The 16,069-nt window shown below is 49.3% G+C and overlaps 1 long non-coding RNA gene across 1 annotated transcript in view; it reads right to left on the minus strand.

The window, feature by feature from the left end:
* The window catches only part of LOC144823298 (uncharacterized), a 324,492-nt gene that overhangs the window by 210,530 nt on the left and 97,893 nt on the right, over positions 1–16,069 (minus strand). The window contains exon 2 of the long non-coding RNA XR_013608762.1: positions 2,924–2,954. This is a non-coding gene — a long non-coding RNA (uncharacterized LOC144823298). The remainder of the gene's footprint in view (positions 1–2,923; positions 2,955–16,069) is intronic.

Below are 16,069 nucleotides of genomic sequence, written 5' to 3' on the forward strand. Positions count from 1 at the left end.
CCGGTCACATCGTTAGCGTGCCAGTATACCATGATGGCGGCGGGAACGTTTAAGGCCATCACGTGCCTTTATCGCAGAATGCAAGCGGAAACCCTACTACCGCTTACGACACTTAAGACTAAATGGGAAGCGGACCTGCACCTAGACATCCCAGACACTGTATGGTCACAGTTAGTACGGAGGGCCAGGAAGAGCACTAGGAACGCGCGCTTCCAACTGATACATCTTTATATCCTCCACCGCGCTTACCTTACCCCGAGTAAAATTGCAGCGTACTTCCACGTAGCGGACGTGGCATGCCCTAGATGTAGTCAGGTGGGGGCTGACCTGGTTCACATGTTAAGGGGTTGTCCGGGACTACAAGAATATTGGTTGGGAATCGAAGAGACCCTGAACGCAATCACTGACAGGAACTTACACTATGATAGTGCAGTAACCGTTTTACATTGGTTTCCCCACACGAAGAAGAACAAGCTGTCGAGTAAATTTATTGATATGGGCTTGATCATTGCGAAGAGAGAGCTGACTTAGGGGTGGAAATCGAAGGTAGCGCCGCCACATAGAAGATGGTTGACTGAATTACTGAAATGGGCAACTGCGGAGAGCACGATCCGCTACCAGATGGCCCGCCGTAGATCAGATGACAAGGCACAAGAAGCAGCAATGATGTGGGAAACACTAGTGCAGGCCTTGAGGGATAGCATGGTAGAGGAGGATGTAGAGGAAGAGACACAAGACGCGACACCTCAGACAGGGACAATCATGCCAGCAGCACTCCCTCCGGACACACCCATACAGTAAGATGTATTTACTCCGGGTTCCCACGCTTTACATATACATGACCGTACTGGGCACTGACGCAGACACAGGGAGGAAAGGGTGGGGGAGGGGTTCATGGTTCAGAATTCCCACAGTTGACTACGCACAACATTGCTGGAATAGCGGTGCGGAGTGTCACCTCACACAGATAAAAGCAGTGTGAGGAGTTCCTGCAGTACTGACAGTAAAGTTGGGCTCGGCATGAGGAATGTACAATATAGAGAACTGGCGCCGCCCTGCCTCCGGGATGTGGGCTAAATGGCTGTGTTCAACGTAATTAGAAAACAATCGATATACTGAAACTCTGGTTTGTATAATGCCCACTATGTTAATGATTGTGCTACATATACCTGCAATAAAAATTGTTTAAAAAAAAAAATCTCCCTTTACTCTTCTGTAGAGGGGGGCAACTCAGTAGCGGACTCCTCTGATAAGGTCTCACTGAGAATGCCAGATGTTACTGAATGAAAGTGACTACACCAAACACTTCTCACTGGGGATGCTGACTAAACCACTATGGGTGTAAGCAATATATAGTTTGTTATTTGTAAAAGCTAAGGCCGGAAAGGGGGTTGCTTTACATGATGTGCTGTGGTGATGTTTATTTAAATGACAACGGGGAAATCACATTGGTATTCCCTGCATGGCCGCACAGCCCTCCTTTTTTTCCTGTATATTGGGGACCTATGAGGCACGCGGTGATTGTGAGGGTTGCTCCTATACCATTTTTCCCTTCCCTGGTTGGTTTATCCTGTTCTCCCGTCATTGCAGGAGTCTTATGGGGGGGGACTGGAGCTATTGGGGGCATACCCAGCTGGCCGCTACTGAAACCTGGGAGGGTTGGGGCATCACTTTTCATATGTTTAGCGTAACTTCCAGATGGGTCACGTGATACTTACCTGGAATGTGCTGGGTCTCCGGACACCTTCTCGTAAGTACGCTGTATATTCCTATCTTAAACGACATGGAGTGCATATGGCACCTCTGCAGGAAACACGTTTAAACAAGGTGGAGATTGCGAAGCTGCCGCGCAGATGGAGAGGTAAAATATACAGCACTGATTATTCTCTCTGTGCTAGAGAGGCACTTATTTGGATATGTTCTGGGACACCTTTCGCAGCGGATGAGTTCCTCACTGATAGACAGGGCAGATATGTACTTATTAAGGGTGAACTGGATGGACGGCACATACTGTTGGGTAATGTGTATGCCTCAAATGTGGATCAAGGTCAGTTCTTTAATCAGCTGTCCCTAGTAATGAGAACATGCTTTGATGTCCCGTGGCAACTGGTCGGAGATTTTGATAGTGTACTAGACACTTGGATAGATTGTCAGGTCTACACAAAATAGTTCTCGTTTTCAGTGTTCCTGCACTACTCATAATGTTCACTGTGGCCATTCTCTCCCTGACACCTTTTTTACGTGGGGTCAGTTGGTGGCAAAGCGCTTTTCTCAACGCTCACCCCTTTGCTGACTCCTCCATTTTCCATAAGGTTACCTCCTGTTTGAACGCTGAAGTAAGATTAGCGTTCTAGTCGTTCTGTCTCTGTCGCTTTTCTTCGTACGTTCGCACCTGTGTTGCGACGCACTTCAACTGTTACTCCACGCTGAGGATACGGCTCTGCTGTCAGCTCACAGTTGAATTTTGAAATTAGAAAAGAACGAGAATTTGCATTCTCGTTATTTGTATTTCAGTTCGGAAACCGTCTGAGTTGAAGAATTCATCATAGGCGATTTTCCCAGTTTCTTTCGTTTTTGGAGCAGTCCAGTGAGGGAGGTATTTATGGACTTCGTATTTCTCTCAGAAGACTCAGGTATTTCATTTAATATTTCTAAACATCTTGGAGAGCAGTTAAGAGACGTTTTATTGAATTCATAAGGATACAATATTCCAGAGCAGCACTAGAGTGTGAAGCGCTCAAATTACACATGAGATTGAACTCCATTTAGTGCTTCCGCCATTCTGAATCCAGAGCAATTGTAAAATAAAGGTCAAGACATAAAGGTATCATCATGAATCCAGTCAATTCGACAAGGAAAAAAGTACATCAGTTAAAGAAAACAAATTGTACATATAAATATATATATATATACTTGTACTTACCGACAGTAGAACTTTGTTCACCGAAATCCAGCTGAAAGAAAAGGAAGAGACAGTTATATGTTGACTACCAATCAAGCATGAAGAAAAGACATTAGAGAGAAGCAAATTTCACAAATAAATAAGGTACAGAGAATAGTGGGAGGTTTAGTGTAGTGGTTATCTAGTAATTATAGAAAGTTAGTAATTTTCTGCTTGGTTTTTACAGGTGCAGTGACCAAAAGATAGAGGCGCAAGAAGACACCTGTGTGGCAGTCTCTCTGTTCTCCCATTCCCCTTTCCCCCGTGCTTCTGAGATCAGAGAGAGTCTGGTTTAGTGGTGTAGGGGAGTTGGGAAATTCTCAGCTAGAAGGATTTCAGGCATTTGGCTCCTGTGGACTCCCCGCTTAGGTACTGAATCATGACAGATTGAAGTGCCTAAAAAATACAGTCCACCTGGGAAAAATGGCTGAAGGCTTTGATGTCAAGACATTAGTGTCTAGTCTGGAGGGATTGCAGAAGCAATTAAGTGAGACTAGGGAGGAGGTTAGAAAAGCCAATCAGGAAGCAAGTTATCTGCGTCAGGGGATAGATGAATTAACCATTAGTCCCAGCCCCAGTTTTAGAGAACCACGCAGGTAGTTCATGCTATGTCCCCAACTATTCCCTTGGCTTCACCAGAAAGGTTCCAGGGAGACCCCCATAAAGCTCAAATCTTTCTCACGCAGTGCTCATTACATTTCTTATGTAAGCCAATTATTTTTAAGGAAGACCAGTCGAAGGTGGCTTTCATACTGTCTTACCTGAGTGGAGATGCGGCGGCTTGGTCTATGCCGTTGGTGTCTACCAATGATCCAGTTTCGTATAATTTTCAAGAGTTTAAATCAGAGTTTCTACAAATTTTTGATCGAAGAACCATCTCGCAGACCACCGACAACGATCTTTTCGATCTGAAGCAAGGGAATCGGGAATTAGTGGCCTATTTGGCTCACTTCAACAAATTGATTGTGGAAACTAGTTGGCCCGAGTCAAAAAGAGCAGCAATCTTTTATAGGGGCTTAAGAGATGATTTGAAAGATGGTCTGGCTCAAATTCCCAAAAGACCTACGGAAGTGTCAGAACTAATAGATTTAGTTCTGCAAATTGACCAACGTCAATCGGAAAGACAGGCAGATAAGGGAAGAAAGGAGAATCCTAAGTTTGAGCCTGGGGATCAAGTTTGGATCTCCACCCGCCATATGCGGTTGAAGGGAAACCGGAAATTTCAGCCAAGGTATGTTGGTCCTTACCCAGTGATTGAGATGGTTAATCCAGTAAGTGTCAGGGTTAGGCTTCCTCGTCAGTTAAAGAGACAGTTATATGTTGACTACCAATAAAGCATGAAGAAAAGACATTAGAGAGAAGCAAATTCCACACATAAATAAGATACAGAGAATAGTGGGAGCTTTAGTGTAGTGGTTATCTAGTAAGTAGAGAACGTTAGTAATTTTCTGCTTGGTTATTACAGGTGCAGGGACCAAAAGATAGAGGCGCAAGATGACACCTGTGTGGCAGTCTCTCTGTTCTCCCATTCCCCTTTCCCCCGCGCTTCTGAGATCAGAGAGAGTCTGGTTTAGAGGTGTAGGGGAGTTGGGAAATTCTCAGCTAGAAGTATTTCAGGCATTTGGCTCCTGTGAACTCCCTGCTCAGGTACTGAATTGTGACATAGATAGGTCCTTCCCTCCACTCTGGAGCACAGCTGCTACGACTAACTCGGCAGCTCTGAATGGGTGGGCGGATGGATGGGGTCTAGTTGAGGTTTGGATACATCAGAATCCTGAGTTGAGGATGCACTCCTTTTTTCAACACCTCATAATCTGCATGTCCGACTAGACAGGTTTTTCAGTTCCCCCTCGCTGCTTCCTTACGTATCAGACTCGGAGTATTGGGGTCGCACGCACTCTGACCACAACCCTCATTGTGTCACAATAGCTTGGGAGAGTGGTATCCCTGGAGTTCCCAACTGGAGGCTGCAGCCAGCGATGCTGGAGGAGTCATTGTTCCGCGGGGTGCTTGGGGAGGCCATAGAGGAATATTTTACACTAAACTCGGGGACTGCCTCTTCCCCTTTGGTGGAATGGGTGGCTATGAAGGTCACTCTACGAGAAAAATGTCTGGGATTGGGCTGTAGGCTGAGACAACAGGTAACATCAGACCTGCTCAATGTGGAAAGACAGCTCCTCACGTTGGAGTCCAAAGCGATTGAACATGTTGAGGAAATGCCCTTTTTGTTGGAAGCACTTAAGAAGCTGTGTTAACTCTGCAGCGCACTCAGCGTCCACGCATGCAAAGGCAGATCGATCAGCCCCCTTCTTGCCTGGTTAATCAGGCAGAAGAATTCGAGAGGGCCCATCGCTGCGCTCCAGTCTCCGGATGGAAGGCTTAACTTCATTCAGATGGAAATTCATGGTGTATCGACCACGTATTTTACAAGTCTATATAGGTCTACTCGGACGTCCCTGAGGGGGCGATACAGGAATTCTTAGAAAGGCTACAATTTCCGGTTTTGAAGGTGAAATAACAAGAGGAACTAGATGCCCCGCTTGCGCTAGAGGAAATTAGAGGCTGTATGAAGGCCTTACTATCCGGGAAAGTTCTGGGACCGAATGGTTTCCCACACGAGTTCTATAAGTCATATGTAGACTCTTTAAGCCCGCAATTACTGAAAGTATTTATGGAGGCGCGTGAAAATCTCTCTCTCCCTGCCTCCATGATGGAGGCCACCTCGATTACTCTCCCCAAGCCGGGTAGAGACCTTACCCCCATGGGTGCGTATCGCCCTCTGGCGTTATTGAACGGTGACTACAAGATTCTGGCGGGCATACTGGCAAGCAGACTGGCGCCTGTGACTCCGCAGTTTGTTCACGCCATCCAAAATGGATTTGTGCCGGCCCGGAACACGTCACTTAAAATCTGAAGGCTATTTCGGGTGATACGCTACACTGCAGTGAACTGGCCCACAGCCGACTGGGGCGTCCTTGACTTGTAGAAAGCGTTCGATGCGTTTGAATGTCCCTTTATGTTTGCGGTGCTTCGGCGGTTTGGGCCATACATCCTAAGCCTTATTAAATTACTTGTAATGTAATGTAATGTAATGTAATAGTCACTTATATAGCGCTACTACCACTCCAAGGAGTATCTTGGCGCTCTACCAACCCAGATGATTTAGGTTGGAGGAAAAAAGCCATTCAGTGAACGCGTACATTACACTAGTGCCCTACAAGCAGCATCTGTAAGGGAAAACACCCAGGTTTTCAGGGATTTCCTAAAATGACTTTCGTGGGACAATGAGCGAAGGCAAAGCGGAAGCTTATTCCATGCCTTAGCTCCCAGGACAAACAGAGATTTCCCTCCTTTAGTTGACAATTTGAACCTGGGAACTATTAACAGATTTTGGCTGGCCGATCTCAAACAGCGGGTAGGATGATACCGCTTGAAGCCACTGGACAAATATTTCGGTCCCTGCTGGTGGAAGGCTCTAAAAGTGATCAGAAGGATCTTAAATAAGATCCTTTTGCCAATTGGCAGCCAATGCAGTGCACTGAGAGCGGCCGAGGCAGATGATTTGCGGGGCCACCGTAGTACCAAACGAGCAGTTGCGTGCTGGACCATCTGCAGCCTATGGAGTATGGACTTATTAACTCCAGCGTATAGGCTGTTACAGTAGTCCATCCTCGAGGATATTAACGCAACTGCTACCGTTTTCCTAGCCGGCAGAGGGAGGAGATCAAAGAATTTCCTCAAGGATTTAATTAGGTGAAAACACATGCCAGCTACGGCAACTGCTTGCTGTTTAAAGGACAGTTGGTCGTCAAATTTGATGCCCAAGTTTCGAGCAGAGGAGATGGTAGTAGGGGGAACTTCAGCATCCTCAGGCCACCAGTGCCTCGGGGAAAACAGATTTTCATTTCCAAATGGCAAGATTTCCGTCTTGCCGGAATTACATTTGAGGTGATTGTTAGTCATCCACTCAAACATAGCTGTTAAACATTTTTTCAAGTTTTCCTCTGCACCAGGCAGTTCCTTGTCCAACACCAGAATGAGCTGTGTGTCATCAGCATATGAAATTGTGCTAATTTGGAATGACGTAGTTAGCTTAATCAGGGGCACCATATACAAGTTGAAAAGTATCGGGCTTAAACTAGAGCCCTGAGGGACCCAAGAGCTGATGACTTTGGCTTCTGATTGAAATTGGCCCAGGACTGTGACTTGGCGTCTATTATGGAGAAAATTTTTGAGCCAAGCCAGGGCTACCCCTCCTATTCCTGCCTGAACCATCCGGTCCACTAAGATGACGTGTGAGACCGTATCGAAGGCTGCCGATAGGTCGAGTAAGATCAGGACAGCCTTCTTTCCCTGGTCCATGGCGGTTCGGAGGGTCTCTGCTGTAAACAGCAGGGCCGACTCGGTGGAATGTTTCGACCGAAACCCTGACTGGTTAGGATGTAAGATGTTGTTCTTCTCTAGGAAATTTGTAAGTTGAATATTTACAGATTTTTCCGCCAGTTTAGATACCAGTGGGAGCAGGGAAATAGGGCGCAGGTTGGAGAGAGTAGTCACATCCGATAGGGCCTTTTTCTGGAGGGGCTTAACTGCAGCTAGCTTCCATTCATTGGGAATTTCTGCTGTGGCTAACGAATAATTTATGATGTTATTGATAATAGGGTTAACCACCTCTACTAGTGTCTGCAAGACTGAGGGTGGGCAGAGATCGAAAGGTGATCCAGATTTACTGGCCAAAATGGCTCTAAGGGTATCATCAAGGGAGACAGGGTCAAATGAATCCAAACAGGGGGACCTAAAAGGTACACTCTCCACCTCTGTTTGTTTTGGATTCTTTAGGTTAAAGGATACCGGTGGGAAAGTCTTCACGATATCCGAAATCTTCTGGTCAAAATAGTCTGCAATCGTATTGCAGAATTCCTGAGACGGAGGAATCTCCTGCAATAGCGCTGGTGGATTGATATACTCATTTACTATTTTGAATATTTCTTATTAAATTACTATATGGGGCTCCTACAGTCAGGGTACAAATGTGGAACCTGTTCTCTCACCCCCTATTAATATAAAGGGGAACTCCCCAGGGGTGCCCCCTCTCCCCATTGATTTTTTCCCTGGTAAAAGAACCACTGGTGATGGCGTTGCAGAGCTTGGCACTGGAATGGGGTATACACCTAGGGGATGGATTACACACAGTTTTGCTTTATGCAGATGACATTTTATTATACATCAAAGATCTATGGGCAATCCCGAGTGTCATCCCTGATGTGCTGGGATCCTTTGCATCATTGTCTGGGTTGGGAGTGCACTGGGGAAAGTCATGCTTATGCCCCTTTACTCCGTGTATGGAGGACCCTCGTTGGGAGGTGAACGGGACGGCAGTGCTTTGGCAGCCAGTATTGTTCAGATACTTGGGCGTACGCATTTACCATAATGATTGCGATCTCATAGATGGCAACATCACCAGGGCAGTCAAAATGCTTAAATACCAAATTGGATTCTGGAAGACGCTTAACCTTTCAGTTATAGGCAGGGTAGTCATGCTACCGTGTCTTCTTTATTATTTTTGTAATCTTCCGCTTTGCCTACCGGTGTACTTCTTTTGTTCCCTGGAGTGAATTTTTGGGGGATTTTATTTGGACTAACACACAGTGTAGGGTGGCTTTGACAAAGTTGTATCTACCACGGTCGAGGGGAGGGCTGGCTTTACCCAACTTTGAGCACTTCTTCCTGGCATCTCAGATTCTTTGGGTGTCAAGGCGGGTGGCGGGGCTCCAGCTGTCAGACTCGGCGGAGCTAGTACCCCCATACTCCATAGAAAAAATGCTTTCCCTGTTTCATCCCTGCAGTAAGTTGCATGGATCGCTTCCATTATTAGTCCAAACTGCATGGAAATGTTTTCACAGGGTGCTGCGCCTTACTAGGCATGTTACACCGTATGTGCCCGCTATACCTCTGCTAGGTATGCTGACATTGAGAAGCAGAGTTCAGATTTCGGACCTCACAGATTGGGTGGAGGCGGGTTTAACCACACGAGGGGACTTGTATGGGGAAGGCACACTGCGGCCGTTCCTCACTATCTCGGAAGAGGATCAGGTCCCCCCGGTCAACTCTTGAATTATGCCTCTTGGACAGCCACAATGCGGCACTGGTGGGGTGGCATAGGTCAGATGCAGGTTGTCCTCATTGTAAGTTGTTGGACGCAGGTCTGCTGCATATGCTCTGGTCCTGTCCTGCGCTCGTACTGGGATGGGGTGCTCAGTGCATTAGCCTCTAGTACTGATAGAGAGATTCAGATGACATGGGAGGTAGGTATTACTGGAGTGTTCCAGAGGGGGGAAAATACAAAGAGTCCTCCAGATTTTTAGACTTGGGCCTGAAAGGCCCAGAAAGGTAGGCGGGGGTTGAGCAAAGGTGGGGTGCAGTTTCCGGCAAGTGGTGCGCAACTGATAGAATAAGAGCATATCCTGCATCGTCGGAGACTCTGGAAGCGAGTAGAAGGACTTTTCTGGGTAGAGATCCGCTTTAGTCCTCAAACCCAATCGTGCCGCATGTCGAGACATGCTGGAAGACTGAGGGGACGGAAAATCCGGGTGGTTCATAATTGGCATTGCATTGGCAAAGAGAAGAGAGAGATCAGATAACCGGCGCAGGGAAGACCATGCCCAGCGCAGCGTCTCGACCGAATCAACCTCCGCCAGGGGGCGCACGACAGGAGCAGTGGATAGTGGCCAGGGCGAAGCGGCGTCAGTCCCCTCCGCTAGATGGGGCTGATAGGGGGTAGGATGAATCCAAAAATGCAAGAAGCTGGCCCGAGCACATAAGGCATAGAGCCGGAAATCAGGCGCACCCATACCACCAGCAGACATGGGAAGGGTTAGGATATCATAGGCCACCCTGGGTTGCCTTCCCGCCCATATCAGCGAGATGACTAGAGATCGCAGTTTGCAAAAGAAGTGAGAAGTGAGGGGGATAGGTATGTTCTAGAAGAGATAAAGGAATTTAGGGAGGACCACCATCTTGACTATAGCGATGCGGCCGGCCAGGGACAATGGCAATCGGCTCCAAGAAGGGATCCTGGATTCAAGCCAGCCTACCGCCCGCCCAAAGTTCGACCTCCAAAGTTCATCCAAGTCTCTACTCAACCAAATGCCCAAGAAACGCGTAGGTCCGGATGCCCACTAGAACGGGAAGTCAGGTGCAAAGGAGACGGTGGCATCAGTCAAGGGGAAGAGAACAGACTTACTCCAGTTTACCAGGATGCACGAGAGCCCCTCAAATCGAATGACCTCCCGAACTAGGGGACTAAGATTTTCCTGGGGATGACGCACATAGAGAGTGATATCGTCTGCATACATAGAGATGAGAAGGGAGCGGTACGAGAAGCCAATGCCTCTGTGAGTGTGGTGCTGCCGTAATCTGGCAGCCAGGGGTTCCATCGCAAGAGCAACGAGCATGGGTGATAATGGGCACCCCTGGCGGGTGCCACGGGTTATACTAGATGGAGTCGGACACCTGGCCATTTATGCGAAGACGGGCAGTTGGACTAGTGTAAAGGAGTTTAATATTGCGCAAACAGTGGGCACTGAATCCCATAGGCGGCAAGAAAGTAAAAGAGGAAAGGCCACTCCAACGTTTCAAATGACTTCGTGGCATAGAGTAGGGCGGCCACTGCCGGTAGGTTAGGATTTATTTGATGTAAGACGGAAAAGATAGTGTGAAGATTGTGGGAGGTTGCCCTACCCGCAATCAAGCCAGATTGATCGGGGAGGGCGATGGTGGGCATTAATAAAAGAAGACGAGAAGCGATTAATTTTGCAAAGATTTTACTGTCGATATTTATAAGGGAAAGAGGGCGATAGGAGTCACGGCGGTCGGCGGGCTTGTCCGGTTTGTGTTAGCAAGGTTATTAAAGCCTCACGCAGGGACAGCGGGAAGATGCCTGTGTCAAAAGACCCATTATACATAGCCGCCAGGTGCGGTTCCAGTATGGCAGCGAACGAGTTATTAAAAGAGGCAGGCAGGCAGGCCGTCAAGGCCTGGTGCCTTGTCACTAGGCAAGCTACTGATGGCTGCCAAGATTTCTTCCCTGGAGAAAGGCTCATTGAGAAATTTACAATGGTAGTCTTCGAGCCAGACGAGGGCGATGGACTCAAAATATTGATCAAACTCCTCCCGAGACAGAGGAGTGCCGGCAGAGTAAAGTTGAGAGTAAAAGTCTAGAAAACGGGACTTAATTTCTTCCGGGAAGGTGGTCCTGTCTAGACCACTATCACTGAGAGCTGTGATATAGGAGGCTGCGCGCGAAGGAGGTTTGCAAGGGTACGCCCCGGGCGGTCCCCCTCCCCAAAGCGACGAGCCCGACCCTCCCTGCCAAGGAAGGACAGTTTGCAGCCATCCTCATCCGAAAAGTCGGAGTGTTTTTGACGTAATAGCGCCAACGTCTCGGGGCTGGGCCACGCCGCCAGGGCGGCATCCAAATCCCTGATCACCCCTTCCAGTTGAGCCAAGGTGGAGCGAATAGATCGGAGAACGCCTGCCTGTTTGGAGATACATTCACCCCAGATGAAAGCCTTGAAACCCTCCCATAGGGTGGAGGCAGAGTCGACGGAACCCATGTTGAGGTCGAAATAGTTGCCTGAAATTAATCTGCACCGGTGCGGGATCCGAAAGGGTGCGAGCCATGTGTGCTACATCGACAAGCCAGGACAAGACATCCGTCGAAGTGAGCCAGAGATCAATTCTCGACCAACAACCCCTCGCGCCAGAGATGCAAGTGCCCTCCCGGACGTCGGGCTGGAGATGGCGGCAGACCTCATAAAGCGAATTATCAGTTAAAAACGACGAAAGAGCGGTGGCAGTGCGCTGATGGGACATGTAAGAGCCAGATCGATCTAAGGTCGCTGAGAGAATGACACTGAAATCACCACCCCAAACGATAGCCGCGGGACCGCAGGAGGAGATTAGATGCCAAACATGATGAAAAAACTCCGGGTGGTCAAAGTTAGGGCCATAAACCGCAGCGATTGTAACAGGCTGAGCCAATAGTAAACCATGGAGAATAACATACCTTCCCTCTGGTTCTAGAAGAGCCCGGGAGGTCTGCCAGGGAAGACCGCGACGCAACAGGATTGAGACGCCCCTGGCATAAGATGAGTAGGTGGAAGAGTGGGTTTCCCCCCAGTGGCAAGATTGCAGTCTGGAGACAGAACTGGGTAGCAGGTGCATCTCCTGTAAAAGGCATATGTCCACCCTGTGGCGCTGTAGATGTGCATGTATCAGACGAGCCTTACGATAATCATTCAGGCCACGGACATTCCATGTCCAACAGATCATTTCAGCCATAAGGGGCAGGGCGGGAATCAACATTACGCAGAGCGAACTGCAGGCGGCGCCGACCTGCACAGTGCATGTTGGGAGCAAGGGAATCTATTAGTGGCAGGGGGGGACACAAATGAGGAGCATCCCAGAGGAATAGAAACCACCCCCATAGGTTGCCGGCAACAGAGCATCATGAGGGGAGAGCATGAGCAACTGACAGGCCGACGTGGCCTGGAGGGAGAAGCACAGACGAAGGGGACATTAGCGCCCCACGTTCTGGACAATGGGGGGACGTGACCCAAGAAATGACAGTGGAACCAATGAGGCTTCGAATAGGGCAGCAAAGCATTACTAGAAAGTACAATCTGGAAAAAATGAGGAACATTGCGCAGTGGAGAAGTCTAGGCAATACAAAATGCGGAGCAGTAGCGACTTGAAATGGTGTAGTGCAGAAAACACAGTGCAGCAGCAAGAAGAATTGCAAATCCAAATAGGCGATTGCGGTGGAGCTGTGCAAGGAGCACAATACAGTGACAAAAACCAAACAAGAAGAAGCCCAACCATCCCCCTCCCCCAGCCACACCCACCAACCCAAATAGAAAGAGACCCAACCACCTCGCTCCCACACCAACCTCCCAATCAGGCTGAGAATACCACCCACACCACCCAGGGGCCCCGCATCTTGGAGGGGTCAACACAAAGTAAACGAAGGGAATCATCCCGGTGAGGGCATGGCAGGACTCAGCGAACAACCCTGCTAATCGCAGGGTGGCCAAGCTGGAAGGGAATGGCGACATTGAGGACAGTTCACGGGTGAAAAAGAAAAACAGCATAACAGTGTCGGCACAATTAGTCATTATCACTTAAGCGACCAGATGCCTCGTGTGGAGACTTCGGAGGAGAGGACCTGGATTCCCTGTCGAGTCTCTTGGCAAAAGCAAGGGCCTCTCGCGGGTCAGGAAAGACTTAAGTCTTGGAGCCTTGTTGGACCCTCAGCTTTGCCCGATATGCCAGAGAGTATAAAACCTCAAGCTTCTGGAGGATACGCTTGGCCGGCAGAAACTCTCTCCTAGCGGTTTGCACGGTCAGGGTGTAGTCAGATAGAAAGAGAGGGTATTTCCCTGGTGCGTGATGGTGCCCTTGTCACGAGCCGCCCGGAGAATGGCAACGCGATCTCGGAAGTTCAGGATCTTTGCCACTATTGGGCGGGGAGGCAGATCAGGACCAGGACACGGGCCAAGGGAACAATGAGCGCGTTTCACGACAAAGAATGATGAGAGGACATCCCCGAAGATCTCCCTGAGGAGTTGCTCGACAAAGTCTTCCATCTTGGAGATGTTGGTGGACTCGGGAAGGCCCGTGATGTGGAGGTTACTCCGACGGGAGCGAGCCTCCAAATCTTTGTTCTTCTCCCGAATGATGGCCAGGACCTTATCCAGCTGCAGTAACTTCTACCTGTCCTGTGTGTCCTTGGCGTCGGAGATCCTGGACTCCACATGGAGAAGTCTATTGTTGTGGGAGTCAACACGTGCCTTCACGGAGTCGAGGCAAGTGGATAACTGCTCAAGCTGAGAAGCGATGCCAGTCACCGTCGATTTAACCTCTAGCATAATCGCCTTAAGATCGTCGTCACAGCTCGGGGGGGATTCCATCATTGCAGCAGAGTCGGCTCCGTCTGAGCCTGCACCGTCCTGACGTGAGGATCTCCGTAGTTCGAAGGCAATCTTGGGCTGCTTAGGGTCTGACTTCCCCATAGCGATACATAGTTCTGATGGGAACCAAATCACACAGAGAGGGAAAAAAGCAAGCAAGGCAGGAGGAGTAGCAGGCGATTAGTGGCTAGCAACGTTGAACCCAGCAGGTATCGTGAGCAAGGCCACCAGAGGGGACAGCACCAGCAAGCCTACAGACTCGTCCCCCGCAGGGAGGCATGGATCGTGGTTGGCGGCCGGGAGTGTAGGAGAGGAGCTACGAAACCAGTCCATAGTCCAGGCGCCACTAGCAAGAGAAGAGATGGAAAGAACTGGGGCACAGCGCAGTGCAGGGCGCTCTGGGCGAAAGCAACAGACAGTGGAATACGGAGCCTACTGCCAGGGTGCCCCCTTAGGTCATAAGGGGCAGCACACAGTCCGAGGGGGCAGACAAGATGGAGGAAGGAATCCGTGGGGGGAGGCACGCCCCTGTGACAATCAGTAGAAGGCAACTGGCCGGCCCCAGGCAGCCACAGCCGGAGGGCCCAGGAACACACCAGTAGGCAGTGCGGCCATGCACCCGAGCACCAGGGAGAGGCGAGGCAAAGACAGGTGAAAAGGGGCCCCCGCGGCCACCAACCGGACACAGCAACCACCAAGGAGCAGAACACAGGAGAGCCAGTCCACAGGAGGGCCCACGCAGCTGATGGGGCCTGCCCAGTACAACCGCAGGTCTCCAAGGCGCCAACAGGTAAGTGGGGCCGTCTCCCGGGGGGCGTAACCAGAGCAGGCAGGATCACAGGATAGATGAAGGAGAGCAGCAGCGGCAATCACACCACTCCTGCCCCGGGGGCAGGCCGCAGAGCTAGGAGACAGGAACGATGAGGTGAGGCAATGATGAGGACACACCCCAGGCGGCTCGGCCGCAGCGACAGGCAGACCACGCAGCGCCGAACAATAGCTGCACAGCAGAGCGCGGCGGCCGGCGCCCTCTGGGGAGGAAACACCAGAGAGGGAAGTGAGGGGGGCGCGCCACTCCCTCAGCCCAGCCCGGGCAGCGCCGCACCCACACAGGACCAGTGTTACACAGTAGGCCACTACTAGACCGCAGCGCCACCAGCCCGGGCCGCACAGCAAGCGGCCCCCACCCCCACCGGCAAACCCCCCCGGCAAAGGCACGACTCACCGCAACAGGCGGAGTCCAGGGCCTCAGCATCAGCACCGCAGCGGAGCAGCCCAGCAGGAAGCAACAGCTCTGGCAAGATCACAGGCGGCATCCCGGCACAGGAGTCCAGCACCAGCCACAAGGCAGGAAACTCGGCCGGGGAGGCACGGAGAGGCACCAGAGCAGGATAGGTTGGTGCGCGGTGCACCGCAAGGCAGGAATCAGCAGTGTAGTGCGGCGATGGTAGCGATGTCAACAGGATACTGATGGATGAAAGTGCTTGGCCAGCAGAGCCCACTCAGAGTGTGGCCATCTTGCAGCCGGCCAAGCCACGCCCCCCCCACTATTACCTTCATATTGAAATAAATATTTAATTAATTTAAATGTAGTAAATTAAAATGATTTTTCTATCAGTTTAAATTTAAAAACATCCCCATCTAAACAATATATGTATTTTTAATATATATATAAAAAAGTATCAAAAGTTTAGTTGTAAAAGTAATTTTTTTACATTTTAATCAACATTATTGTTAAATTCATGTTTATATTCAAAAACGGTTATTAAAATATGCTAAAAGAAAAATATGGTTATTTCTAGTATTTTTAGATTGTTGTTAACATTCAGTTATATTTATTTATATGTCTAACTATTTTATATTATTTAATTTAACATTATTTCCTACGGGTTTCTATTTAAAGTCCCCGACTTTAATATTTTCTATGGGTCTGTATTGGAGTATCAGTGATTGGTCACATGTGGTGCTGGACTTACTACTTCTCCTTTTTGGTAGTTATAACTTTATACTAGTAAATGTGGCTTGACTTCCTATTTCAGGGGGTTGGAGTCATAGAAGTCTACACTTTACACCCATTAATGGAGACTATCCAAAAGCAGTGAAGTTACTCAAAACAGTACTTATGTGTGTAAATGTATTATATATAAGTCTAATTTGT

This window comes from Lissotriton helveticus, chromosome 3_1 (genome assembly GCF_964261635.1).
Source record: "Lissotriton helveticus chromosome 3_1, aLisHel1.1, whole genome shotgun sequence".
In the NCBI taxonomy this organism is placed as follows: domain Eukaryota; kingdom Metazoa; phylum Chordata; class Amphibia; order Caudata; family Salamandridae; genus Lissotriton; species Lissotriton helveticus.